General features: G+C 42.1%; 1 protein-coding gene across 5 annotated transcripts in view; it reads left to right on the forward strand.

Annotated features, from left to right (window-relative positions):
* Positions 1-710: 710 nt before the first annotated feature.
* nrip1b (nuclear receptor interacting protein 1b) overlaps positions 711-27,821 on the forward strand; it is a 38,229-nt gene continuing 11,118 nt past the window's right edge. Inside the window, exons 1-2 of one of the 5 annotated variants that reach the window (XM_030154839.1) lie at positions 711-1,087; positions 1,233-1,406. The gene's annotated coding sequence lies outside the window, so the exon portion shown is untranslated. Of the gene's footprint in view, positions 1,088-1,232; positions 1,407-21,988; positions 22,025-23,413; positions 23,523-23,553; positions 23,575-27,821 lie in introns of those variants that run through there. The other 4 variants (XM_030154838.1, XM_030154841.1, XM_030154840.1 and 1 more) reach the window with 4 other exon arrangements.

Here is a 27,821-nt window from a genome sequence, read left to right on the forward strand (position 1 = left end):
AAAGCAAATATGCCGTTATTTCAACATTATGGTCTTGCAATTTAAACAACACTACATTGTTTTTCAATTTACAGTTTTATTTTCTAAAAACAATAGAAATACGTCATTTCTACATACAAATCTGGTTTTGTTCACATACTCTTCATGTAAAAACTACAGCTATATTTGATTTAATCGTTAACACAAAAATCTTTTCAAATAAACAACTTTGCATTGTATTGTCACTTACAGTTTTTTTATGTTGCAATTTTACAACTTTTTGGTGTTAATTCTACAATCATTTTTTAAAGTGTATTTAGATATTATTATGTTATTATTTCACTGGTTCAGCCCACTGCAGATCAAATTTGGCTGAATCTGGCCCCTGAACTAAAATGAGTTTGACACCCCAGGGTTAAACTGAAAATATTTTACATTTACACAAATGATTATCAATATCCACTTTTACTAAGTCCATGTCTGGTGCGTTTTGTTGCGTATTTTACTTCATTTTCCTCTTTTTATGAATAATTAAACACCATAAACAACTGTGTGATGTCTTCAGTTTCTACTTCAGGATTGAAAACAGGCCTTAAATTGTAAAGTCACGCCGGTTGGAACATGTTGGTCGTGACATTTTGGCCATATGTGCGTTGTATTTTGCACGTCGCGGTGGCGTGGAGTGGGAGTGCGCTTTGTGGGCGCAGAGTGAAGCCTTGTTCCTTTAAGGGTGGTGTCAGCGGCGGCAGAGGAGGAGGAGTGTGACTGTCTCCGCTCACTTCTCCACAGCGAGGGGACTCCGAGAATAAACATTTCCCACAGACTACACGCTCCACACTTCGGCTCGGCCACAGGCGCAACGCGTTAAAAAAAAAACAAAACAAAACAGATATTTCTAAAAAAATTTTCTTTCTTTTTCTTTTTTTTTTTTTTTTTTTTTTTTTTTTTTTTTGGACTAAATGATTTTTTTATTCTTACAGCCTACCCCGCCATTTTTGCTTCCTGCCAAAAGTGTCAAGACAGATGCGACCGTTTTCATTGGATTTGCCTCCTCCTGTCGAATAATAACGATGCGTCTGTCCGGCTGACCGTGGGGTGGACAACGCAGGTAGGGGATTCTGCTGCTGTACATTTACGCACTGTCATAACTGGACTATTATTACCTCTGGGGGTGAAAAATACACGGGTGCGCATACGGGTCGCGGTGTCGAGGATTAGTCTGTACCAGCTTTCATGGGGTATGTTTTTTCTAGGATAGGGAAGGCTGTTTGTGTCGAGAGGCGGCACAGGCGCATATGGATATAGCGCTGAAAACGCTGCATAAAGAAGTGGAGAATAAACCCGGTTGTGTACGGTGCCATAGCCTTCTGATTCACCTGACGTCTACATTTCCACGGCTGCCACACGACCAGCAAATAACACCCAAGGTATAGACATTGAATATGCGTAAAATAACGTCCGTTCCTGTGTGTTTTGTCGTCATGAACGCACGGCCGCAGCTCAATCCAACCCAACCATCCTGCTCCTTTTCTCTGTGTATTTTCGGCTGCTGTGGCTTTGCTGTCATATGAACACTGAATGGATAGTATTACTCCATAGGTTCATTCAATAGCACACCACCCTCTTAACTCCCTCCCCATAACATGACAAGCTGAAAGGCTGCCCATATCATGAGATTCAGTTCATGTCCCAGTTCATCTCACTGGGTCAAAACACTGGCCAGCACTATTCTCCTGTTAAGTACTTTTAGCACCACCAATGGGAACCACTTCACAGTTGCACTGTTGTGTAAATCACTATTGGCAAGTGCTGCTTCTTGGGATCTCCAATCGGTTTTACTTTGACCAAATTAAAGGCTTGGTTATAACAGCGTATAAGTGTTGAGCTCCATTTATGAGTAAGGGTTTCATGGATGCCAAATAAGAAGGACACATGCTTTTCTGTGGAATTAGTTTGTGGATTTTAGTCATTACTGAGTCTCTGCCACCCCTCACAGTGTTAGTTTTGGCTTTTTGTAAGACACCAGACAATGGTTTAGTCAATACAGTGAGGAAAGTCTGAGTATTTCCCCACAACAACACTATTACAAATGTGTGAGCGCAGTTATAGGTGTTTTAATGCACTATAAACAGCCATGATCTGTACCCTCACCCTTGGTTATTGTGGTTTGCCTTTTTACCCACACCTTTTCCTAAAAATCAACCTGTCTGAGACCAGTTGGAGTCTGCAGATCAGGATGCAGTGGGTCTCTTGCAGCCTGTCACGTCACCGTGGCATGGTGTCAGATCTGCTTTGATTCACAGGCTTTTTGCTGTAACTGTCAGAGGAGTCTTCTGACTGGCCTTTGTGGAGGTTTTCCCTTTTCCTGCGCTGCCTTTCTACTTCACAGGACTGGAGAGCCAAAGGTCAGGGGATAAAGTTTGCTGGGAGTTACGGGAAAGGGGACAGAGTACATCCTCGTTGGGCTTCTAATGGGGCAAAATACAAAACTCCTCGGCTGTTTGTTTGTCATCATATGAGCAAAACTAGAAAGTGTTCACTTATGGCGCTGCATTTCACTGAACTACTGTAACTTCAGTCGTCAAGTGATGTGGAGAAAAGTCAAACTTTCCTAAAGCCGGCTTCTTCTAAATACCGTCTGTGTCTAGGGGTCTGTCTTTTAGCCTTTCTTTTGTTGAGCATTTAAGCTGCTTAATTATTTGACCTGAACTTACACAGGATGTTCAAGGTAGTTCAACGTGTCCTCTGTTGCCATAGATAACTAAAACCTCCACATTTATAGCCCAACTTTAAAGTTGCACTTCCAAAGTACTTTTGTTGGAATGGTCTGGGCAGACTGCTGTAACTCAAAGGATCCTCTGTATTGGATGGAGTTGATTTGACTGAGCCATCTGCTATTGTCCAGGGAGCTGCTGTTGAGTGATGTGCACTAGCCTGCAACAGAACCAGAGGACATTCAAATAGCCAAATGCAAATGATGTCAAGGCTGCTGAACAGTCACAAGATTGGACTCTGCACTCTACTCTCTTATCCACTGGCTGCCTTTCATATGGCAGCGTGCCATCAAAACAACTGCTGTATGAAAGTGGCATGTTTTGACGCTGTTGTGTTTGTGGTCGTGCAGGTGTCTTCTCCGGTTATTTCGGCAAACGTACATAACATATTTCTCTACAGTATGAATAATAACTTTGGGATCACACTGCTTCTTGTTGCTACAGAGTGACGGTCTATTCTCATGTAAGTAATTTGAGGTAATAGTGTGTTTTTTTGTACAGAATGACTTCACAGATACAGGAATAAGGAATACCTGCCATGCACTTATCTCTACTAACAGCCTCTCTAACTACTTCCACTGTGCCAACTCAAACCCCACTGTTTGTCAATCTGTCACTCACAATAGCAAGAGACAAAATTGAGGGTGGCATCACGCTTTTTGATTGCTGAGGTAGTTGGCAAAAAAACAAATTAATGTGCAATCTACCAGAACAAGTGTCATGCATTTACTGCAGAGTTTTTGATTTATTATAGACCTGGGAGCTGCCCAGAACTTGTGTTGTTGGCCACCGAACATTGTTCAAGGGCACTTTGACAGTAGATGTTGAGGAATAGAAGTGCATTTCTCATCTACTTACAGGCCTGCACTTTGTCGGCCGACTGAGGATTCAGACCAGAGACCTTTGGGCCACAGGCTCATTTCTCTAATTGTTTGGGCTCTATAATCTTCGTGTGGAGCATGCATTAAGCCAAATCATTTTATTGTTCTTTTTATTGTTTGTTTATTCAGTAGACACCCTCTACTAATAACTCAATACTACCTCTGGACAGAGACGAGCACTACGACAATTACAGCTCGATGCCGTAAATTTCACAGATCGACTAAAAGTTAGAAGTCGTAAATTGTACATGATAGAAGTGTTTGAAGTGATCAGACTATAGAGTTGGAACAGTGTTGGCATCTTCGCCTGCTGATCCACACCTCTTGTCTCACATTTGGCTTCACACACATGTATCACACAGACTACATTATCACGTAGACAAAAACACGACCCTATTGAACAGAACTGGAGAACGTCTCAGACAGATTTGATGAAGTTATTTGCTGAAGTTAAATGCTTGAAATGTCAAGTTGTGAGTAATTTAAGAGTAAACACACACAGATGGATGTGGTGACTGAAGCACCACTGATGCCAGAAAGAACTGAATTAAAAATGAGTACACAATTAATACTGGAGTACTACCATTCATATCTTAAATCAGTCAAGCGAATTTACAGAAGAGCATCTGGAAACTTGCGCTGCTTTTACATTTACTCAGAGTATTGATTCATAAAGACAACGAATACTCAAGTAATGAAAACGCATCTGAAAACAGGAGGCTAAAGTATTTAGATTTGTTCTGCTTTCTGAATTAAGATCATTGTGTGGGCAGTTTCAGAGTATTCCCACTGTGCAGTGCTTTGAAGATGGGCTTCAGTAAGTGCTCTCGGTAATAGCAGCACTATCTTGTTCAGAGACAATCACTCCAGCTCCTGTTGGTGCTTCTGTCATGAACAGAAGGCAACCAAAGTCAATGGGACTCATTTTGATGACAAGGCAGGAACTGCTAAATGCGTCTTTACAGCCATCGCTCCTGGTTGCAGGCTGGAATGACGAAATGTGAGGAGGAAGAAAGATGGACGCCTCCTCTGCAACCCCTGAGAGCTATGCTGGCCAGAGAGCTCATCTGTTGAATGACTCCCCACCCACCTCCTCCTTCCCCTTCACCCTCACCTCCAACTCTCCGCCCCTCTGCCTTTATGCTTCACCTTGGCCTTGGCGCAATGACAGGCCCCTCAATTATCCCCACCGATTGATCGCTGCTGATTGCAATTGCTGTGAATTATTTAGACTTTGCTGAAATTGCTCACTGAATGGGAGGGAGACCGAAAGAGAAAGATATTGCAGGTCAAATAAATTACACGCGTTACCCACGTGAAGCATCAGCCTGTTTTGAAAACAACAGCTGTGGAGCCTAACTGTGTCGATCAATGAGGCAGAGCAGGATACCGCATCAAGCTACCTTGTACTGTGGTAACAGAGCCACCGGCTCAACACTGCCTCCACTCTCCTCTCCTCTGATACGTTAAGTAAAGACTGAGGAGATGTAGCATGGAGAAGCAGACCTCCTGGGTGATGTTAGAGGAGCTGACTTCTTTCCCCGGCCAGGCTGGTGTGGTCACAGCAGAGGAGCCGAGTGGAACTGACTCTCCCCCCCCCCCCCCCCCCACCTCCCTCTTTTCCTCTCTTGCTCCTGTAGCAGAGCTGCTGCCCCCAGGCTGTAGAGGTGCAGTAGGAAGGTTTCTCTACCATTGTGGTGAGAGCGCTGCCAGGATGCTGCAGTCAGACGAGGGGAAGGTCTCTGCTTTGCCACAAACAGGCCAATGTCACAGCGTGACAGAGTGGGCGGGCAGCTAGCGGAATGAGGACAGACATTCATAGATAGGCGCTAATGTGGACATGTGATGGGGAGCGTCTGTGTTCTTTTAAACAGGAAAACAATTTTAGAGGCGGCTGATAGCTGAAGCCAAGGATGTATGGAATTAAAGGTACAATATGCAACCATTTCAAGAAACTTCACTTGACTGATATGTGGAAAAAATCATCACATATGATAAAAATTAGCACAGCCCAGATTTTCTCAGTTGCAACATTCATACATTTATGGCAACAGGCTGTACAATAGATAACTCAGAAAAAATCTGATTTCAATGATCGATTAATCCGTTTGTTTAAAAAAGGCAAAATATTCTGACCCCAGCTTCTTTCTTTACTCTATGTTTTGGTCATACACCAAGTAAGACATCTGAGGACATCTTGTTGAATATTTCACCATAATGTCATACTTTAAAATCCAAACAACTGATTTGATTGATCAAGAAAGTGACTGACAGATAATGACAAATGATCAACACTGTAGCCCTGTTATCAAACACATTTTAGGATGTTATCTTTACATTTATTATGTCTGATACAACACTGATTTCCTGACTAAACATGTGATTTATTGACAAAATAATAAAATTGGTAATAAAAATAAACTATTATTTACTGCTGTATTGTTATGCTCTCTTATACAGCACCAGTGACTATTAGCATAAAAACAGAGTCTGCTAATATTAACAATCTGCCCTGAGCACAACACCGACTCTAACACAAACTACACATAAGCGCACAAGTATGTATGAATGTTACATATTGTACCTTTAGGTCTGTGATAATACAGGCCTTGATTTCAAGGATCGTGGATTAAACGAGCTTACATCATTCCACGCTTCCACAAATGCTGCTGACAGGCATCTGACAAGGCTACTGCATCTTTGAACCAAATTCTATTCAATAGTTTTTAGCATATGTCCGTGAAGCTGTATAAGAAGCCAAGGGGTTGAAGGCTAGAACAGTGAGCCACAAAGTCCAGAGTGTGAGGTCGGTTGTTTTTCAGCTGCGTCTTATTTTAACCAGGTTATGTGGCAGGAGTGCAGGGGAGAAGCTGGGGCTAAGTGAAAATGCCACTCATTCCTGAAGAGTCCCTGGCCTCGTCAAGGTTAGTGGCTTGTCTTTGTAAGTTGAGGGATTGATGCATGAGCCTGTCTGGCGCTGAATTCAAAGTCCAAGGCTGTCACAGGCAGCAGCAGCCCCCCCCCCCCCTTCCCTCCACCTCCCTCCCTCTCTTTGCAGGCTATCACAGGGCCCCGTCCTTCCCAACTTCTTAGCAGCCTGTCCTTTTGGGAACCTTGAGCAGCCCAGGCAAGGACACAGCGTCTGGTGCAGTAAGCCTGTGCAGAGGGGGAGGCTTTATGTAACGTTCTGCTTTAAACATGGGTGTATGACTTCCCTGACACGGAGCAGTGCGGTGCAGAGCTGCACAGCTCACGGCTCGTGTCCCCTCACCCCCCGTTGGACAGGGAGGGGGCATAGAGATCCCTGCAACTTAATTATATCTTTCTCTTTTAAAAGCTTTCGTTTGAAATTAAATTTTCCCAGGCAATTAACTAAAGAGGAGTTTTCAGAATTTATGAATGAATGATGGATATATTGCACAGGATGACAGCGGGAGGGAGGGAGCAGGGGAATGCATATGCAGTATATGTTTCGAGGTTGTGTCCCTGAGATTTATTTTCATTGCGAAAAGGGTGAAGTTCGGGGAAATTCAGGCATCATTAAACTTTGTACCTGAGAGCTGCTCTTGTGTGCCACTAGCTTAACAACACTTCAGAGTTCAGAGTACACTATTCTACTGTCAATATTTGGGTTATTTTCAGTGTAAGCCAGTGCGCACTAACATACTTTCACAATGCTTTACTTTCCAATATGGGTGAAAATGGAAGAGCTGGGGTTTCCCCTCTTTCTCATTCACTCAGACACACATCTTTGTAGTTGGAAATAACTTGCTGAATGATGCTATGTGCTGCACACCCCAAATCCTCTTTTGGCTTGAACTGTAATTGTGTAACTTTTTGGCTCCTGGTGATGAGCTGAATTGTTGCTGGGCAACAAGGGACCTGTGCGGGTGGCCGTGGAGAGTCAAATCTATGTGAGTTCAGAAAGATCTGCAATAGAGGAATGTCACTGAATCCCCTCTGAAAGGCTTTAGTTTTTTGCATGTTATTCTAAGGCAGATGATTAGTGGTTCCTATAGAATAGTATTTCAGTTCAGTGTTTTCTGACACACATTCTAACGTTATCATGGCTCTGACATTTCGAATTTACTTCACCCCTATTTGTCATTGAACACATAAAGGACTCAGTGAAGCTTCAATGAATACTTCTTCACAGATCATGGACAAATTAGTGGCACATCTCTAAATTAAAAAATGAAAGCACTCCCACATTACAAAGTAAGGGCTGAGGACGTTTGGCATAACCTCAGACACCTCTCTCACTGAAAGTGGTCTCTTGAATTTCTGAAATATGCTGTCCTTTTGTGAACCTCCGGCCCACTTGTAAATCCATTAGTGAGGCGGTGTTATTCAGTGCATCCTCACCAAAGCCGGGTAAATAGACTGAAAGACTGTGGTTGAGAAGTATGGCTTTCTCATAACTGTGTTAGAAGGCTCCCGGTATTAGAGAGGCCATTTGAGAGGAGATGGAGAGCACTGGACTGATGACTTGAGGCAGCCATATGACCTATTACTTAGGGAAAATGGACTGGTGACCAGAAGATTGCTGGCTCATACTCTGCTCACCCTGTGCCCTTGAGCAAAGGCAATTAACCTGGATTCCTCCAGTAAATATCCAGCTGTAGAAATGGAACGAGATGTGCAAGAGTGATAATCGTGTAAGTGACTTTGAATAAAAGTGTCCACTAAGCAGGAAGATTAATACAGCTAATAGAATCATAGCTTGTGTTTTCAAGTTATCAAGGACCCAGGACTGCTGAACATGTAGAGGAGTCTGCCGTTAACTCCCCCTCCCTCCCCCTCGCCTGTTTTTGTCCACTCTCCCATACACACTCCCACATTCACGGACTTCTCTCTTTCCTTTGGCATTAGGACTAGAGTGTGACCTTGACCTGATTGCTGAGAAGGCTTTTTAAGTAACTCTCCAGAAGGAGATCCAATCATGTGACACCCTTCACCCTGCCTCACCCCCTATCCTCTCTCCTGACCTTGTATGTCTACGAGGGCGAGGGGGCGGAGGCTCTCGTCACAGTCAAGCATGCAGCTACAGGGGCTGTCATTCAGTTGGGTAATCACTCCCAGGTCAGGCGGGGTCGAGGTCGTGTCAGACAGAGCCTTGCCGATCCGGCTGCTCCTGCCCTTTTCTGAATTTGGGAAGGGCGGGCTACAAGTTCCACTCTGTTTCACTGCAATGACGAACCAAACAGGTTTAGTCATCTTCTCAATTCTCAATCACTGATACCAGCATATGTCAGGAAAAGGTCGTTTCATGTCCAAAGTGATTCATGTCCAGAGTGAGCTGGCTGCTGGATTTGTGTTGTTGCAGTTGCCTTCAGTGGCGGCCTACAGCTGCCCCGATGCTTAAACCTCGGTGGCTCACTGTCTCACTTTAGAGCATGCTTCTGTCTCTGCTACGGAGTATTTTTATTCTAGTACGTTAACATTTCTGCCCCCTGGATATGTTTACCATATGGCTGAGTAAATCAGGATCCCGGCCCACTTTGTTAAAACTGTATTAACACACTCCATCTCAGCGCCAGACTTTCTATAGAGGAGTCAAACACTTTTCATAATATTGCTGTCTTCTGTGCATTTTCAGTTTGAGAATTGAAAAATTACACTCAGTTTTCGCCAAGTTTTTGACAAGTTGATACTACAGCGCAGAAAATGTTTTCATCCGCTCGTCTCTTTAAAATGCATTTTAACCCCTTGTCAGAAATTTGCCTCAATATTCCACTGCTTTTGTAATGAGGTGCTGCTCAACATTATTTGAATATGTTACCAGACATCTATAATCCCTGATGTTCATGGATAAATTTCAAAGCCCTGTTTTGGTGTTATTAATTTCATGACATTCTACTGATTTTCCGTTCATTGATGTGTTGTTTTGATTGTTGATTGGAATAACTGATCAGTAGCAGCATCAGTACAATTCTAGATACCTTAGATTGGAAAACTAGTTTTGTTATTTTGACAAAAATGCCTAATGTCACTAATTTACATTATAGTTATTGCAGATGCTATATTCAAATTAATAATCTCCACTTAATTTTGGATCTGCGTCACAACAACAACACCAGCAACTTTTTTTATCTATAATTAGAAATACATTTAGGCAGTAAGGGCTTAACTCTGTGTAATTCTGTCTCCTTTGGTGGGATCTAGTTTAGTTTTCCGTGCTTAAACTTTTATATAAGGCTCATTTACACTTTTAAGACTTTGTTTACACTTGTATTGAAACCTTTTTTTTTCTTCTTTTTTAGCACCTTTAGTGCAGGTCTTTCCCTTTTTGTTTTTAACACCGTATAAGCATTTCTTGATTTTTAGGAAAGATCTGTCCTGTTTGACTAAAAATTTGACTTGAAACACACAAAGAAGACATTAACCTGTAGATTGTATCATTTAGATGTGTTAGGTTTGTGTCTGTCCATTCAACGACGTAATTGCATTATCTGAAGAATCCATTGAGATATCTGCACTAAATTTATACTGCAGATGCATCTTGGCATGGAGCAGAAGCCTATTGAAAATAGGTCACCTTGACCTACTTTTCCAAGGTCAGATGTTGACATGTCCTTTCAATGACATGATCGCATTATCTGAAGAATGTATTGAGATATCTGTACCAAATTTATACTGTAGATGCATCTTGGCATGGGGCAGAAGCCTAATGAAAATAGGTCACCTAGAGGGCCTGTAGGGTAATAACTTTCAACAGAATCTTACACTATATTTGGCGGAGGGGTACTAAAAGTGTGCAGCACGTTATGTTCTTCTTTATTGCGTTATCCAAAGAGAGCAGCAGTGCAGCACATTGCTAGCTTCCACGTTAATATTATCAGCTATGTTAGGCCTGCTTTAGGTTGTAAAGGTGGAAGGTACAGCAGAGCTTGTATAACATTTGTGATCTTTATTTTTGCACACACACCCACTCTCACATACACACACCTAGGGTTAGCACAGAGGAGCTGTGTGCTTGTGTAACTGTGTTTACACGGCTGGTGCTGGCACAAGAGCCAGACGAATGTGGTTTATCCAGGGCCTCTTTCTCTCTAAGCCACCTTCCCTTCCATTCAGCGTTGACCTTGGTGCTTATGAGGAGGCAGGGCTTGACCTACATCCACCCCCTTAACTGGAACTAGAACCTCCACCAGCCCCCGCTGAATAAAGAGACCTGACACCCTATGCTACTTTTCTCAACAGCTATTTCCTCCCTCTCTGGTCATATTTATTCCACTTTTACACATAAGGTATGATACAGTGTAGCTCCAGCAGATTTTCGAGCGTGTCTGGCAGCAGAGGAAAGTGGAGCAGAGGGCTTCATGACTCGTCTCTGAGGCACCAACATGTCTGTGTGCACTAGGTCACCATTAGCACGCAGAGGCTTAGCACTGGGCTGGGGAGAGTTTAGCGGCAGGTCAGCCCTCCTCCGGTTTTTAAAGTAGAGTGTCAAACTGTGGCTGATGCAAATGAGTACACACGCAAACACATGTAGTCGCTAGCATCTGGTGGGACTAATGTTCTTGTATGGGCAAACTGTGGCACTGGGGTGCTAACATAAGGCACACTAATGTTTAGAGAAGAATTTGTTGTGGCAACTCTTTTCCTAAAAGCAAAGTTTTCCTTGAGAATAACACCCATAGCACCACTTAGACCAAATGAATGTAAAATCAATGCTGAAAGCATCAAAATTAACTTAACAGCCTTTTCTCTCATGGTTAGTATTGTTACTCAGTGGACCTCTTTAGCCAGTCTTTAGTCTTTTTGGTGTTTATTCATTATCTGCTCTAGTTTTGTAGAGAGATATGGCAATAATTCAGGCTGCACAGTTGTTGAAAAGGTGGCTATTGTTGGCAATATTGTAAATATGAAGGAAAATGCACATTCAAGTCAAACACACACACTTAAACTACCATAAAAATACAGGAAACAAACAAACTTAAAAAAAAAAAGAACAGAAACTTTCATTTTATGTGTTTACATAGTATCTTTACCTTTTAAATTGCTGCCTTTTGGGATGATGTAATGGCACAGCATCTGTTGATTCATATACTTGTGCAGACCTACCAATAGCAATGGTTTATATAGGAAAATGTTAAAATGTCTTGCGGAAGGACCCTCAAAATGCCCCACTGATGCAGCAAAGTCTTCTGCAAACTTATGCAAAAAGCGATATGCATATGAACACACTTTTCATTAAATAGAGTAAGTGTTGGCGGCTTTTTCTCTCTATATATAATGAGGATAACGGTCAAAAACAAGGTAAAGAAACTTAAAATAGTTCCCTTTTGAACAGTTTCAAACCTGTCAGCCTCCATAGCCCCACAGATGGTAGATAAGCCCTGTGAAAACTGAGAGGAAACACTGCAAAGGTAGAATTCAGCAACAAGTCTCAGTGGGGCTTCAGAAGAACTGAGAGGTGTAAAATCACTGTAACGCAGGGTGATGAGTGGCTTACTACTTTTATTGAAAGAAGGTAGCACGCTATACTTGAGGTACAATTGTTCAGTTCAGCAAGTCTCTTTAAAGGTAAAAGGTTTTTAAAAGGTAATAATTAAATGTCACTCTTTCTTCTGCAAAAATAGCTCTTGAGCAGAAGCTAAACAAAGGTTGCTAAGCGACACCGAGGCACCAGTGTGGGATGAGTGATGATTTTTGGGCTGGTGCATTAATATTTAAATTGGTAGTCAAAGGTGTTTGTTGATTAGGTGTTTCACAATGGCTTCAAATAGTACTCCAACTATGGAACAAACTGTCTGTTTTATAAATGAATTAAACTCTCAGCTGTTGTCAGAGGAATGTGCCAGTTGAGGAGAGCCATAGTTAATGTATGGAGGGATTATGGAGGTAATGCATGAGCGATCGCAGCTTAATGAAGGAAGGGTTTGCATGAGAACCCCGTGCGTGATCTGAGATGTATCACGGGCTGTCCTAACCCACACAGAAGCATTCAGAGGGGCCAGTGTCATGCTACCAGGCATTAGGGCAGCTCCCAGCTCAGCTAGCACAGTAATATCTCCCCCAGCCAAGAAACACTCATAATTTTTCTGGCTGGATGACATGTCATACCTTCATGGGTGTTAAATGACTGTAAAAAGCAGTGCATACGTCTGGATTTGAATAAGGCCGAGGGTCCCATTTAACATTCTGAGTAAGAGATGAGATAATAATGGCCACACAGCAGAGGAGATACAGAAATTTGGCGGTGGGGGGGGACTGGTGAGGCCTGGACATGGACGTTTAACCTCGGGTGCAGTTGTTGTATTAAGGCGTGGGAGGATTTTTGCCAAACATACAGCAAGCCAGCTGATAAGGGTCGCTTCTCTTCCAAAGGACACGGGGCTGCATTGCCAAAATGCAAGGACCCATCATAGAGAAATCTCTGACTCTGTGCTTTTTTTATATATATAATTCTTTTCTTCCTTTGTTTCCCTCTCTCCCTTTTACTGTCTCCCTCGATCATGCTCTGCAGAACTCCTTGCACGATCTTAGGGAGGGGAGAAAAAAAAAAGAAGAAGAAAAGTGGGTCAGGGCGACCTATTTTTTTCCCACAGTTCACAGAGGCAGAGGGTGGTGGTGTTATCGTCAGTTAGACGAGGAGCAGGGCCTGATGGGGAGGCAGGGCCTTGTCGCGAGATGCAGCCACTCAGAACTGGGTCAGCAGCAGAGGCTACGTCTTGTAAACGGCTTGTCATACTGGGGAGAAAAGCTGCAAATGAACCATAGATTATACGCCCCAAGCTGAGCACTGAGGTCTCTCCTCGCTCCTCAGCCCCACACTTCAAAAAAACACACGCACATATAAGCCTTTACAGTAGCACCGGAGCCTCTCAAGCACCACCACCTCCTATAAGTTCCTCTCAGTCCCCAGTAATAGCGTTTGATTACTGCAGTCAGACCTGACAAGCTCAAAGCCCAAGCCACACACTCTTTTAAGTAAAGGATCCTTTCACATTTCTCTTTCTCTGACACACGGGTTGCTATTTTCTAAATATAGACTGCTTTCTCCCAGATTTGCTCGACTTTATTCAGGTCAGGTTATTTACTGTACTAAGTTCAACTGTGGTTTAGAAATGAGCAATACAGATGCTTATTCAGCTGCAATGACCTCTTTGCATATCATCTGTGCCAAAACCAGACATGTGAACATATCGTTTTCTTATATATGAGGCCTGCTGTACTGGGTGTGAACAGAAGATGATACAGAATGTTATGAGTGATTAACCTTTTGTTGATTCACAGTCCTGTTGCTAATCTAATTTACCTTCTGCTGCAGTTCAGACAAAATCAGAAGGATCACTGACATTTTGTTAGAACAAAACGGGCAAATCTCATTTATTTGATTCAGGGAAAGAAATTATGTCCAATCGCTGTATGTTTTTGCCGTTGTTTTCATGCCTGTTTGTGTTGTCACTTGTTCCTGTATGTGCCGGCAAAAAGCGACAGAAATGCTGGGTTTGATCTCCTCTTCACACAATACTGTTGTGGGTGTTTTACTGAGCTTAGACCTTCGAACTGAAGACTGGGGTTTGTTCTACTACGGGGGTCTGCTTATGGAGTAATGCAATTTTCAGGCAGCAGAGCTCACTCATATTTCACTATGTGAAAATATGCCTCCACAACAGAGTCTGCTTTTTGGTTGTACTGCAGGCAGTGGATGGAGGGGGGTGGGTGGTGTGTGTGTGTGTGTGTGTGTGTGTAGGGGGGGGGGGGTTGTCCTATAGTGCTCTTTTTAATATTTCAACACCCCCTTCTCCCTGATATGAAAAGTAGACTTCTCCTTTTGATGTGAAGGATTTCAGAGAGAATAAACACAAGGTTCATTACCAGTTGAGTCTTTTCAGTCTCCCTGTAAGAGTCACTGCTAATATTAATCATATTGGTTTCACTGTGTTTTAAAACAGCCCTATTAGCTAAGGTGTCACACTAACAAACATAACATAATATCCCGAGGTGGGGCTAAACATGGCGGGGGATCGGATTAGCAGAGAGACTCTGGTTAGAGCGCACATGCCCGGCTCTGCTCGGTGCCACAGCTCCTGAGCCCTACCACTACCGGCCAGTAGACCTGCCTAATGTTATTCTTAGCCGCAGAACTTCATGTCTCTGTGCGAAAGCCCCTTAACGCTAATTGAGGAGACTGCTCATGGCTCATGTCGCTCACCAACAGCCTCTGAGGGGGCGTATGCATGTCACCGTCTGTCTGTGTTTGTGTGTGAAGGTGAGACATGCTGAGCGTTAAACCAGTCAGAACCAGTACTCGGCCACTCCAGCCAGTGTTGTGTGTTTTTCCTCTTTTTTCCATTCTTTTTTTTTTTTTTTTTTTTTTGGTGATAGGGAGCCACCACAGTGCCTGCCTTTAGCAGATGGTTTCCAGCAGGCCTGCATATGACATGTGATAACATTACAGTTTTGAAAGGTCAGGCATGAAGAGAACCAGTAGGAGGGCCAGTCCAGTCTCTCCAAACTGCCCAGACTATGGCTGCACATTGGCAAGAACCTAGAAATAACATGGGTGACACTGGAATATTTTACAACACTCAAAGCAATGTGATATGGTGCTGTCTGTAAATGTGCAACATGTACGTTTTGTATGTCTGTGTGAAGATAGTCAGTTTTGTGTCAGGAACCAGTTATTTGTTGATGTTAGCCATTGCCATTTCTAAGCTAACAGTAGCTAGCATTGCACATACAGGAAAGATTCACAGAAGAAGTCAAGTGAAAGCCAAAAAGAATTGGAATATTATCTACAGACCATTGTATAATGGCCTTATCATTAAGGTGAATAAAAGTAAAAGGGCAACTCACTGTATAATCCCCATGTGGAAATTCCGCTTCTATATTTTACCCTCCCTAATACGCCTAAAAGCACCTAATATTAGCAATTAGAATTAACACTTAGCACACATAACAGAAGAGAGGTACCGAAGAATTCTGGTGCCAGCAAAAAGCACCTGAATACTTAATTATCATTGTTTGTTGGTAACCAAGATAGTCGTTCACTTATAAATAGTTTGTTAATATCAATAAGTTACTGGCTTCAAGTGCACGACCAACACAAACTTTACGTATGAAACTTAAATAGTGAACATTTTAGAAAAACTGTCATAATGTCAAAATCAGACAAAAAAGTTCAGTCAAATGTCTCCTAACTTAGGTTCAGATTTTTTAATACAACATTGAACACCACCTATCACACATCTTTGCATGGAAACCGTCAATTATTTATATATATATATATTTTTTTTAGATGTGTCCATATGTAAGACGGTCCATCTGTCCATCAGTCCCAATTATGATGGAACTAGTTTCCTCAGCTGTTTCAAGTCAGAGTGATTTAAAACATGGTTTGGTGGTTTGTTATAATTGAGATCCTGCTGATGTGAGGAGAGTGAACATGTCAGCATCACAAAACTAAATATTTCCTAGTGGGTAGACCATACAGGCTTCTACACCCACTGTCGTGCAGCGTGTATGTTCAGAAGAAAAGGCCTTTTGTGAGTTCTCAAACACCCATATTGAACACATTACCTTTAAGCGGGCAAAGCAAATATTTACTGTATTACTTGAACCTTGGTGGCCCGAGTCGCAGTCGAAGGGAGGGTGCCGCAAAATATTTGCATGCCGATAAAACCCTTCTTTGTGCTGCTACAGTAGACTATTGCTCAGCTCGGTCGGGTTTGACAGTGCAGAGCCAGACTTTGGACTCTGGACTCTGATGTTTACAGTGGAAAATCAGAGGTCTTCACTGGGACGGAGCAGGTCATCATCAACCTGTCAAAACACTGGCTCAGAAGCACAGCCCCCTCACTAAATCCGAGAACCTTGATTGGGTGGTAAGCTGACGCTCATCCTTGGAACAGAGGTCTGGATATTTGTTTTGAAGCTACAGGTCACTGTGTGCCAATGGCTGAGAGCAGATCAGGGAGGGAAAAACAGTCTGGAACTTCCTTGTACGTAAACAACACCTCTTGAGTGGATTGCCATCTCATCACACAGGTGTATTCCATAAAGCGACCCCCCCCCTTCCAAGAATCCCTTTCCTGAAATGGCATGGGGCTTGTGCATGAAGGAGGAGGAGGAGGAGGAGGTTTAAAAATAAATCCGCACAGGCCGGTCAGACATTTTGAAATTCTGTTTCTATCTCAGTCTGATAGAGAGGTTAAAGATACAGCATCCTGATAAATCTCTTCCCACCAGGGGGAACAGATAAGGAGTGGCGTAGATTGAATAAAAGAGCTGAGGAGAAAGGGGGGAGGATAGGTGGAGGGGTAGGAGGGGGCTGAGATGTCTATCAGGCCGCGTGAAGGTTTTTTTTTTGTCTTGCAGATCCAGTTCAAGGGCGCCCGCAGGCGAGGCAGCTCTCGCTCTTGCCGTGCCAACGCTTCTGCTCAAGGTCATATGAGCCAGCCCTGTGACATTAAAGAGGAACAGGAAAGGGGAACGGGGGGGGGGGGGACATCAACCACAGACATGTACACACACACAGCTGAGTTTTTAGGGGAAAGGTAGCCTTTAACTCCTTGAAGCTTTCCTGTGACTTTCTGCATTGGCGTCTGGGTCTACAGTGGATTTTCAGAGGGCAAGAGCTTTTTAAGGGCAGTAATGAGAGTGTCTTATTCTCTCTGCACAGAGCCAAGAGATGCTTGGCTAACTGCTTTGTAGTTGCCAGCCACACATACAGGCAGCATTTGTGTGTGAGAGAGAAAGAGGGGGGAGAAAGATGGAAGAGAGAGAAGAGTCACAGTGATAAACCTCTAGGGAGGGAGGTAGAGAAGAGAAAAAAAGGTCTTAAAGTTATTTAAAGGGACAGCGAACCAATGGCTGCTTCCAAACGTTCCTCAGCTGAGGGTTGAGGCTGAACTGAGTTTCAGCTAGAGTGAATTTCACTTTTTTTTTAAACCAGTCAGCCTTCACTTGACCATACAACAAAAAACTGTAGTGAACCGAATTATCTGTTTCATCAGCAGGTGGGTGACTTGGACACTTTGATACCTATATGTATTCAGCTTTTTAGGTTTTAGCTGATTACCAGCAGCTAAACACTCCAGTCTGAATGTAAACATTGTAGGTGCAATTATTAGCAGTAGCATTTTGGTCATTTATATGAGTATGAAGTTTGCCACTTTTTTCTTACACATTTTAAAGGTATAATATGTAACACTTCCACATTAGAATTTCAAAACGTTACAGCCTCTTACATAAGCAAAACAATTCATAAGTCTGTAGTGTGTTCTTCTGGCCAGTCTAACACTATTTTAAATTTTATTTCTGCATTATAATGTTTTATACGTTTATACAACTACATATGGTTTTATATTCTGTTGATTTGGGCATTTAAATTAAATATGTAAAATAACTTAAAATGCAGAAAAACAAGATTTTTATTAAGACTTATGGCCAGTTTCATTGATGTCATATTGTTAGCTAAAGTTTCCTCTGACTACATCATTAGGGTGAAAAAAAGGTAAAGGTTAACTCGCATTACTATCCTTATATGGAAATTCAGTTTCTGCATTTTACCTTTCTTAATACACATAGCACCTGTCATTAGCATTTGCAATTAGCATTAGCACATTAGGTGCAGTGAGCTGCCATTGAAGGTGCTTGTGAACCAACTTTGAATCTTCATCAGTTCCATTGTCAAGGACACAGACAAAAGAATTAACTTATGTTTTTTATACCATGGAATAATATAATGTATTAATGTTCGTTGTGAAAGGATGTATATCATTGAACTTGGTATTTTGTTGTTTTATGTGAGAACTCTCCAAATGGCAGAAATTGTTTACAGTGCATTTAACATAAGTGCTTCCAACAAATTAGATATCAGTTTAGGATGAATACAAGGCAGGGTTTATGTTCTAAAATTATTCTTTCTAGCTAGTAAAAACGTCCTACTGTGAGAAACTATTGATGCTTTACTTAAAATGTAAATTATTTTTCCAACAGATGCATTAGTTATGATGACACTGTTGTACTTTAACTGTTATTTAATGACTGTACAACTAGAAATACCTGATGGAGTGGTGTTATGATACTAAAGGTCAAGGGACATAATAAAAACATGAGTCAAACGTGGGCCTGTGTGGGTCTTTGCTGAGGGCGTCGACGGTTTAGTTCAGTTTACATTATCCATGGGCTGACACGCCTGTCCGTTTTTTGTCGACACTGTAGTCATGTTGTGTCCATTGGTCAATCAGGTGTCGTCTTGCAGTGCCCATTACACTGTGGCTGCGCTGTGTTGTCATATGACAGCTGTACTTATCAGGGATGCACTTAGTGAAGGAGCGGCCGTTCAGACGGAGGATCTGGATTCAGGTCTGTCGAATCACAGCCAGCACTAAAGTATCATCAAGAGAAACAAGATCGATATCATCTCCAGTGTAAACCTGTGTTCTGACCCTGAATCCTGACCTCTCAGTACTGGAAAAGTTTACAATATTTTATTTACCAAAGAAATATTTTAGCCTTAAGAGTATGATTTGCCCGTAAGACTAGCAAAGTGTTTATATCATCTGTTGCCAGAAATACTCCCTCATCTCTAATTTTACAATAATAAAGTGCTCATATACGATGAATTGTAAAAGTGGTACAAGGTGAACGGTGCACCGGATGATTTTTGGACGGAGATAAGGCTATGTTTTCTGGAACAGAACTAATAGCCCTCCTATCATCTAAATTTCCTTTAGATGTAAAAGTACAGGCAGACATTGTATGAGTCCACAAAGTCAGTCTCCCTGGCCGCTAATGGAGCTGCTTCAGGCTATGCATCAATATGACATCACAGATTACAATCTTTAGACTTTGGGTGCACTTTAGGTACTTTCAGTGCTGGAAGAAGAACCGAGCGAGAACTGGCCGACAAAACACTGAGTCATTATAATAACAATCACAGAGATGGGTGGAGTCGCACATTGATACAGCCGCACGGAAATGACTACAGATGTCCCACAGGCTTCTGCAGTAAACCCACTGGATGTTACAGTACATTTACAGCGGCCTCAGTTGACGTTATGTGTCTATACAGTCACATTATTCTATTATCATATAGCATTGTTGCAGAGGACAGTTTGCACAAAGCATATTCTATAGATTGATTTTAAGTGAATGCAAACAAAACTGCATTGTATTCACGCTTATTGTGTTTATGTGACCAGATTTTTGGCAGGGGTTTTTTAGAAGGGCAAGGCTTATGTTGCTTTTAATTAATTGTATATATTGAACATTAATGCCTTTATTTGATACTACTTTTATTTTTCTTGTAAAGAAGCTTGAGCTACACTTCATGAAAGGTGTTACTTTTTTTGTGTTTTATATATTTTATTTTTATTTGTTTATTTGCTACAGTACAGATGGAAAATTAGAGTCTGTACCTTTGCTCACTTGTACTGATGAATAATAAATTGACATTCAAATTGCTGCAGAGAAGGTCCTTTTGCTCAAGTGTTGCTCAGGGGATTTCAGCGTTTATCCCCTCTGCATGCTCCAACTATATTAATATAATATAACTGGATGATTTTGCTCTGCCTGCATAGTCTTTGTTTCTTTTCGAGCTTGTGTGTACATGTACACATGGAACAGGGAGGACAAATTTACCCCCACACACCTGTAGCCGAGCGAAAATCTTCCCCTGAGGAACATATGTATCCAGTATGTATGACATCTAGCATTAGTCCCTATGAACTGTACTTTCTACTCAGACAGGATTTACCGGATAAGTGTCCCTCGCACTTGTGACGCAATCCTTTTGAACACTAACCACTCAAAGCTGGATTTGAAGCTCCACTGAACTCCGATGAACTTTGACACGTTCGGTTGGACTCTGAAAAGAAAAGAACAAGGATGAAGAAACGCTGTGTTCTCCCGTGGGGCGTTCGATCACACCTGTTCGTCACCCAGCTGGCATGGCACCATTTTGACTCTTTCTTTTGATTAAACGAAGAAGCATTTAGACTAAACAATCAATACATACAGGCTTGAGTCCTGAATCACCCGAGCATAAATCTTCACTGCGCCTGGCGTGGAGTCTTCTCTGTATCATTTTTGCTGATTAGTTTTCCCATTACTCAAAACAGATGTGTTTGCTGGTGATAAATGATCCAATTATGGGATATTTGTCACCCATTTGATATCTGCTGGTAGTCTGAGACCGTAAAGATATCCTGTGTTGCGTTTAACCTTCTTTTAGGCGGTCAACTGGACATGAGGCAGCGCTTGGCTTCCCGTGTCTCCCCGTTTGGTTGTTCTTTTCTTGCAGAAGCACCAAACCACTTCTTTCTGATCATCTCATCAATCTTGTGGTTAGAGATAAGAGAGGCACTCAGCAGAATACTCAGCGTTACTTTCATTTTGATAAGAATGGTTGGCGTGTCATAAAATTTCATTCAATTTCATTCTCCCTGCAGACCCCTCACATCTCGGACACAAACTTCTTCCCTCTGTTAGGCGTTACAGAACTCTGTACGTCACAACCAGCAGATTCAAGGACAGTTTCAAACAGCTGTCAAAGTGTGATAGTATATACCTCATGTATATTTGCACTATTGTCCTCATATACTGCCCTACTGGGGGTTTTTTATACTTGCACTACTGTTTGGTGTCACTATTTGTACAATTTTGTAGAAATTCTTATTCTCTATTCACCTATACATTTTTTTATACATGTACTTATGTAAAACATGTGAGAGCTAAGGTTAAGCTGGAGTCAAATTCCTTCTTCGTGTGCACAAACTTGGCCAATAAATCTGAAAAACTATCCTCAAAAGCCTGATCCTCCTGTTGACATGCCTCAGATGGTAGTCATACATGTCTAAACTGTAGCTACTACCCCCACCAACCTTTCACTCACTCACACACACACCAAAACAATACACAGACACTCACAGCTGAAAGGATTCATGTATACTCCCCACCCTCCTCCTGTGTCTGTGGACAGTAGGCTGATTCTGCAGCCTCCCTCCCCACCTCCCTCCCTTTCCTCTCGTTCTCTCTCCTGCTCTGCTGTGTCGAGCTCGGTGTGTGTTAGTGTGTGTGTGTGTGTGTGTTGGTGTGTGTGTGTGACAGCTGCCTAATTGGGCATTCTCCCCTCGTCGAAGCGCCTGCCTCTCCTCTCTCTCCTCTCTCTCCTCCAGCCTGGGCCGGGGCTGCTGACGAATGGCAGCGGATTACAGATGAGGACACGGTGACCCGCCTGACCTTGCTGCACAGCCGCGGGGGAGGGAAAGGGGAGGGAGGGGAGACGGAGCAGTAGGGGTGGGGCGGACGGGGGGGTGTGCTAGGACTGCAGAGGGGAAGAGCGGGTGGAGGGTGGAGGGAGGGCTGGCGATGGGCATAGGTGGAGGAGGGGGCAAGCGGCGTCAGGTCAGTGGAGGATGAGGTCGCACGAAGGTGGGTGAGATATTGTGAGTTGTGGTGGTGATGGGTGGGGGGTGGGGGGTGGGGGTGTTTGCCAGGTGGCCGGGCGGGCAGGCGGGTGGACAAGCGGGTGATCAGGCAAATGACAAGAGTGTCACATGACAGTGCCCCCCCCCTCCCCTTCCCTCCCTTTCCAGCCCGTGTCAGTATGTCAAGGGCACAAGCCCCCACTGGCATCCACCACTGCGGCATTTTCCCCCACTTTTATTTATATATTTATCTCTCCCTTCCCTCTCCCCTTCTCTTCTTCTTCTCTTTCTTTACTTTTTTATGTGTTTTTATGTGTCCATCAGACGAGCTGCCTCTATATGACTGCTGGCTTGCCTCCACACACCCCCGGGCCGCGATGTGGTCGGTCAAAAGGAGGCGGCGGATCCTTGAGTGTGTTGAATTTTAATTTCTGTGCGCACTATAGATATTTCCATGCCCCCGCCCCCAACCCCCCCACCTTCCTGCTGTGCATGTGAGACTGCCAAGGTGAGGTTGTGTCCTCTTGTTAAGAGCGATTAATGGCACTCGTTATGTACATAATGAAATATCCCTGCTGATGCATAGGGTGGCGTTGTCTCTCTCCCCCTCTGTCACACACTCTTCTATTGCTTGCCTGTATATATATATATATATATATGTGTGTGTGTGTGTGTGTGTGTGTGTGTGTGTGTGTGTATGCAGTGTAACATTGAGGACGCTCTGTTACAGCCTCCAGGCAACTCCGGCATGTGTTTGATATGGTGTAGCGACCCCCCTTGTAAGCCATCTCTCCAAATGAAAAACGAACAGGAATTAAGGCCCTGTCAATTCACAGTTGAGTTTGTTCCTCTTTTTCGCTTTAGATGCGCACAACACTGCAGCTCCCTGCGTGACATGTGTTCTGAGAGATAGAAATGGGTGGCTCACCACCGAGCCCCGTTTTGACTGGCGGAGTAAATTTAGATCTAATCTTCTTGTGTGTGTTCTTTTATAGCCCGAGAATGTTCACCTAACATCAGCTTTTAAGTTGACCTTGTTATGTTGTTTGCTCGTCTGAGGGTTGTGTGTATGTGTGCGTTTCTGGGACGAGACGCTGCAGGCTTCCCTATAGGTTTTTATTTTGACCTCGTGTGTATTTGCTTGTGCATGTGTGTATGTGTGCGCCAACGCCATTCAGTGCCTGAGTCAAGCTGTGCAAGCTCTTTTAATCCCACGCCCCGGTGCACGTAGGCTTGATTAGTGGCAGCAGTTATCTGTGCAGAAGACAGCCCGCCCTCCTTTAGCATTTGGTCAGGTCTGGGGCACTGGGGGGGTGTCAAGTCATGAGAAAGGTGAACGAGGAAGGAGAAAGGCAGAGGGGGTGGCGGCGGAGGGTTGGCGAGAAAGGGGGAAGAGGGGAGGGCGGAAGCCTGATTAGTATTCTAAAGGAGCACTCCTGCCAGTAGAGCAAATTGATTACTGCACTTTACCTGTATCAGCCTCCATAGCTAAGGATGACAAGGTACGAGAGCATGATGTGTGTCTGCATTCACCTCCCAACCACAGCAGAAGAGGTGTGTTAGCATTTGGCTTAGTGTGGATTTTTTTTTCTTTTTTACATTTTTTAACTCTGTTACTTGTTACAACTCCAGATAGTTTTCTTTCTCCATCGCCTTCATTACAGGGGAATAATAGGCTGGTTGCAGTTGGGTTCTGGCCTTGTCTATCTCTTTCTGTCTGATTTAATAGTCAATGCCTGACTGAGGGAAGACAGACTCATTTCCTGCGAGCCTTGGCCCTGTGCTTGTCTGCATCTGGGTTGATAATTAGTGTGTTACTCTCGGTTACAGTAGAGGCGACCTGATCAATTCTAAGGCAACAAAAACCTCTGTGATTCTTTTTAAGAGATAAAGACACTCATTTAAGGTGATGGGTTTAATTCTGGTCGGCGGGTTTAGCTTGAGGCGGTTTCACAGGGACTGATTATACCTGAGCTGCCAGGTAACGGCAATTAATTGCAATTAACCTCCGCTTAGACAGAAAAGCAGGAGGAGTTTGACTGATGACAACCATGAATGAGGACCGTTCACTTGGATTTAATACTTCTGTTCTAATCTGTCGCTTTAATTCGGACAAGGATGTTTTCAATAAGAACAAATCATATCTACAAACATTTTAGTCAGTTTTGTCACATTCCCTCTGCTTGGTCTACTTTACATCAGAGGAAATAAAATGAAACACTGCAACAACAGCTAAAACAAAATAGAATTACAGGTAAAATCGGCTTTGTGTAGTAAAATAAAATGAGTTTGGATAATGTGAGATTTTGTGATGCATTCATTCATTCATCTTATCTTTTTCGACCTCTGTGAGTAAAGACTTGGAGTAAACACACAAACTCAACTCCATTTATTATGCACTAACTAAAATAACCAAACTTTAATGGTCCTATTCTGCCTCTTTAATTTATACACAGCGTTTCTTTTTTCAGCTACTACTAGAAATTTAAGAATTAATCAACGTTCTGTACAAATATATAATGACAGCAACATTAGTGGAACATATCAGCTCATTGTACTTTTACTGTAAAATCCCAGTAATTCATAAACACACTACACAGTTACAAATATAGATTTTTTTTCAGGTTGTAACATTGACTTTTCATTTCTCTGCATGGACTTTTATATTCAGTTCTTGCCAACTCTGGCTTCAATAAAATGAACCCATGTGATGATTTTCAACAGTTTAACAGACAGTTTTGTCAAATCCACCTGTTCAGTTTAGTCGTTGAGTTTTTATTTCTGCATAATTAGAAGGTACTTCTAATTCGCTGATGAAGCCAATAGCATATACCAGACATGATTATCTCATAAACACTTAACAACACCTGCATTGCATTTCTGAATGGATATGTTTTATTTTTATTTATTAAATTTTATGCTCGATCGTAAAACGGGGTTGTAATGTAAAATAGTGGGATTAACTTGACATATTGCTCACTGGTCAAATTTTGTAAACCTCTGTAATCATAGTTCATGCCTGGGGCGGCTCATTTACAAAGGGCAGCTCAGACAGGGCTTTTCTATTGTACTGCTGAAGTAGGCTAACCCTGCTGTGGTAAGCAAATATTGTAGACCATTCTATTCACAATTAAGACTTAGGAGAAGGTAGAGCTCTGTGAGTGTGCTCTGCATTGGTGTCTGTATGGATTTTCCTTGAGATGATTTTAGGCCTCGAACATTTTCAGAGACATTTAGGGCATAAGCGTTAAATACCTGCTTACATTTGTTGCCAGTATTTGCTTATTTATGTATATATTTCATAATGTTAGGCATTAACATATTGCAGGTTCAGAAGACGTGATATGAGGATAGGAGTCATTTCTGCATTATGATTTCAGTCATTTCTGGGCGGAAACACACCAGTAACTCATCATATGGCTGGTAGATGCCTGGGGTTTGCAAGGAAACTCCCAATATAATTCTACACATTTAATATAGTTTTGTTTTTACTACTTGTTTGCATTTGGATTCTGTTTTAAAGTCTTTTTAGGATTTCTACTTGTAAAATATTAAACTGTTCAAATGCAGGAATGATTACAGACCATTTCCAGTTTATGTACTTTTTCTACATCCAGTATTTACTAGGGCTGTAAGAAAATATCGGTTCTGCAATATATCGCAATATTTCATGTCACAATACTGTATCGATTTTAAAAAGTAGTGTATAGACATTTTTTGGTATTTATTCAAATGCAGATTCTGTGGAGGTTCATTTTTGTTTCTTTGTTTTTCTTTTTTGTTTATATTTTATTTGTTATTATTATTCAACACTCTTATTAAATAATGTTAGTTCCTTTGTTGGGATTGCACAAAAAATAATGTTATGATGTTAGTTATGAACTAATAGAATATGAACATTTGAAAAGGATTTTAAACTGTAATATCTGGAAAACATAATTTAAGTTTTAACACAGGAAAATTCTGTGATATAGCATTAGATCCTGTTGTGATCAAATAAAAATGTGGTTAGTATTTGTGCATATTTCTGGTGTAATTCAGTTCTTCAAGGAAATAATCATTTAAAAAAAGAAACAAACTAAAAATTGCCTTTTTAACAGTATCATGATATATTGTGATATATGGTATTGTGATCCTAGTTTTGTGATTTGTATTGTAGCACCAGATTCTTGCCAATACACACCCCTAGTATTTACTCTGCAATTTTTGTACAGTTTGCAATGTTTTAACCACCTTCACTCAAATATCAGTTACTTTTTAAAGCTGCTCACACTGACGAGTATTTAATAAGATGTAAATGTGTTGTTTACCTGGAGTGATTAGTTAGAAAACAAAACATGGAGTCTGTAGTTATAGGGATAAAAATCAGTGCTAAAAGACAATTTGTAATGAAATCTATTGTGTAACTTCTAGTGCGTCCTATCTAGGACACCTCAATTAAATAAAAGTTTGTGGAATCGGGTGTTTGACTGCAGCATCAAACATTTTCTCCCAGTGGGTATGATGGCGAGTGTTCCATGATAATCTCCTGTGTAATTGGCCTGAGTATCCGAGCTTAATAATTGGTTAAATTTTTTTGCAGTGTTTTGCTTCAAAAAAAGACCGAGCTTACCCATGGGTCTCCGAGTTGTGTAACAATGGTGTGTAGTGAGCCACAAGGTTCTTTGGGTAATGAGACAACAGGCATATTGTTAGGTGTTTTATCAGCCAGTGTTGGGAAAGTGGGGCTCGAAGCAGGTACTTTTAACATAACACAATCTTCTGAGATGCATTCAGAGACCGTGACTGTCAGTTTAAGTGAAGTATAGGTAGATAATACTTACAGAAACCTTTCTGTCTATTCTCTAAAAGGTGTTCCCATCCACTGTGGTGTGAGCGCTGGGTTGGGCATCAGGTCCAGGTGTAGGACTAATCTTATTGAAGTCTCCTGTTTATTGGCATGTGCTCAGCTCGGCCTTGCCAAGTGGATTGGTACCGCTTGAGAGAGTTTCCCGGAAAAGGTTACACATAATTGTTTTATACTTTATTGGGTTAAATGTATCTAATAGATGTAACAGATTCCTTTAATTATCTAACTTTGAATAGGACCGTCTTCGTTTTCAGGTAAAAAGAGGAATAAAAAATCATTCTAATGGAATGTCCCTTCACAACCTATTGTAATCTAAAATGTCATTCTCTAGCCTCACTCAGAGGAAGAATTAGGATGATGTAAAATCTAGAAAGTAGGTCAATGGGAGCATTATGAAAACCAGAATGATAGCAGCGATATGCCCTTTTTTCTCATTCTGTCATTTAGACCTCTGTCATACACCATCTTACTCCAAACTGTCCCAAATTACTCGCAGTGGAAAAAAAATCCGTACTCTTTTAACCCAATAAAGGCAAACATCTTGCTGACTCACGGCGATGGCCTTCTTAGGGCTGATGCCAAGGATATTATGGAAATGATTCATTAAAGGCCAAGGTTTTTTAGCTGGTTTTATCCAGCTTTCAGGGCAGCCTGACAGTGGGACATTTGATCTCAATTGCAAAGTGGCCCATTTCCCTCAGACATCACCACTGCAGTCTGCTTCAAAAGCCGAGCTCTGCCTTTTGGCGTGCTGGCCATGGGGCAATCAGCTGTTCCTATTTCCAGCACCCATGTTTACAAATGGAAAATGCGTGTTGTTTCAGGAGGGAAATGAGCACCGTTTTGGACAGACGATGTAAGCAGAAGATTACCTCGGAGCCTCATAGAAATGAATCAGGTATAGATTGATGGCAGCCACGGCTCATTAAGAAGGAATGTGTGTGTGTGTTTA

Source organism: Sphaeramia orbicularis, chromosome 14, assembly GCF_902148855.1.
Source record: "Sphaeramia orbicularis chromosome 14, fSphaOr1.1, whole genome shotgun sequence".
In the NCBI taxonomy this organism is placed as follows: domain Eukaryota; kingdom Metazoa; phylum Chordata; class Actinopteri; order Kurtiformes; family Apogonidae; genus Sphaeramia; species Sphaeramia orbicularis.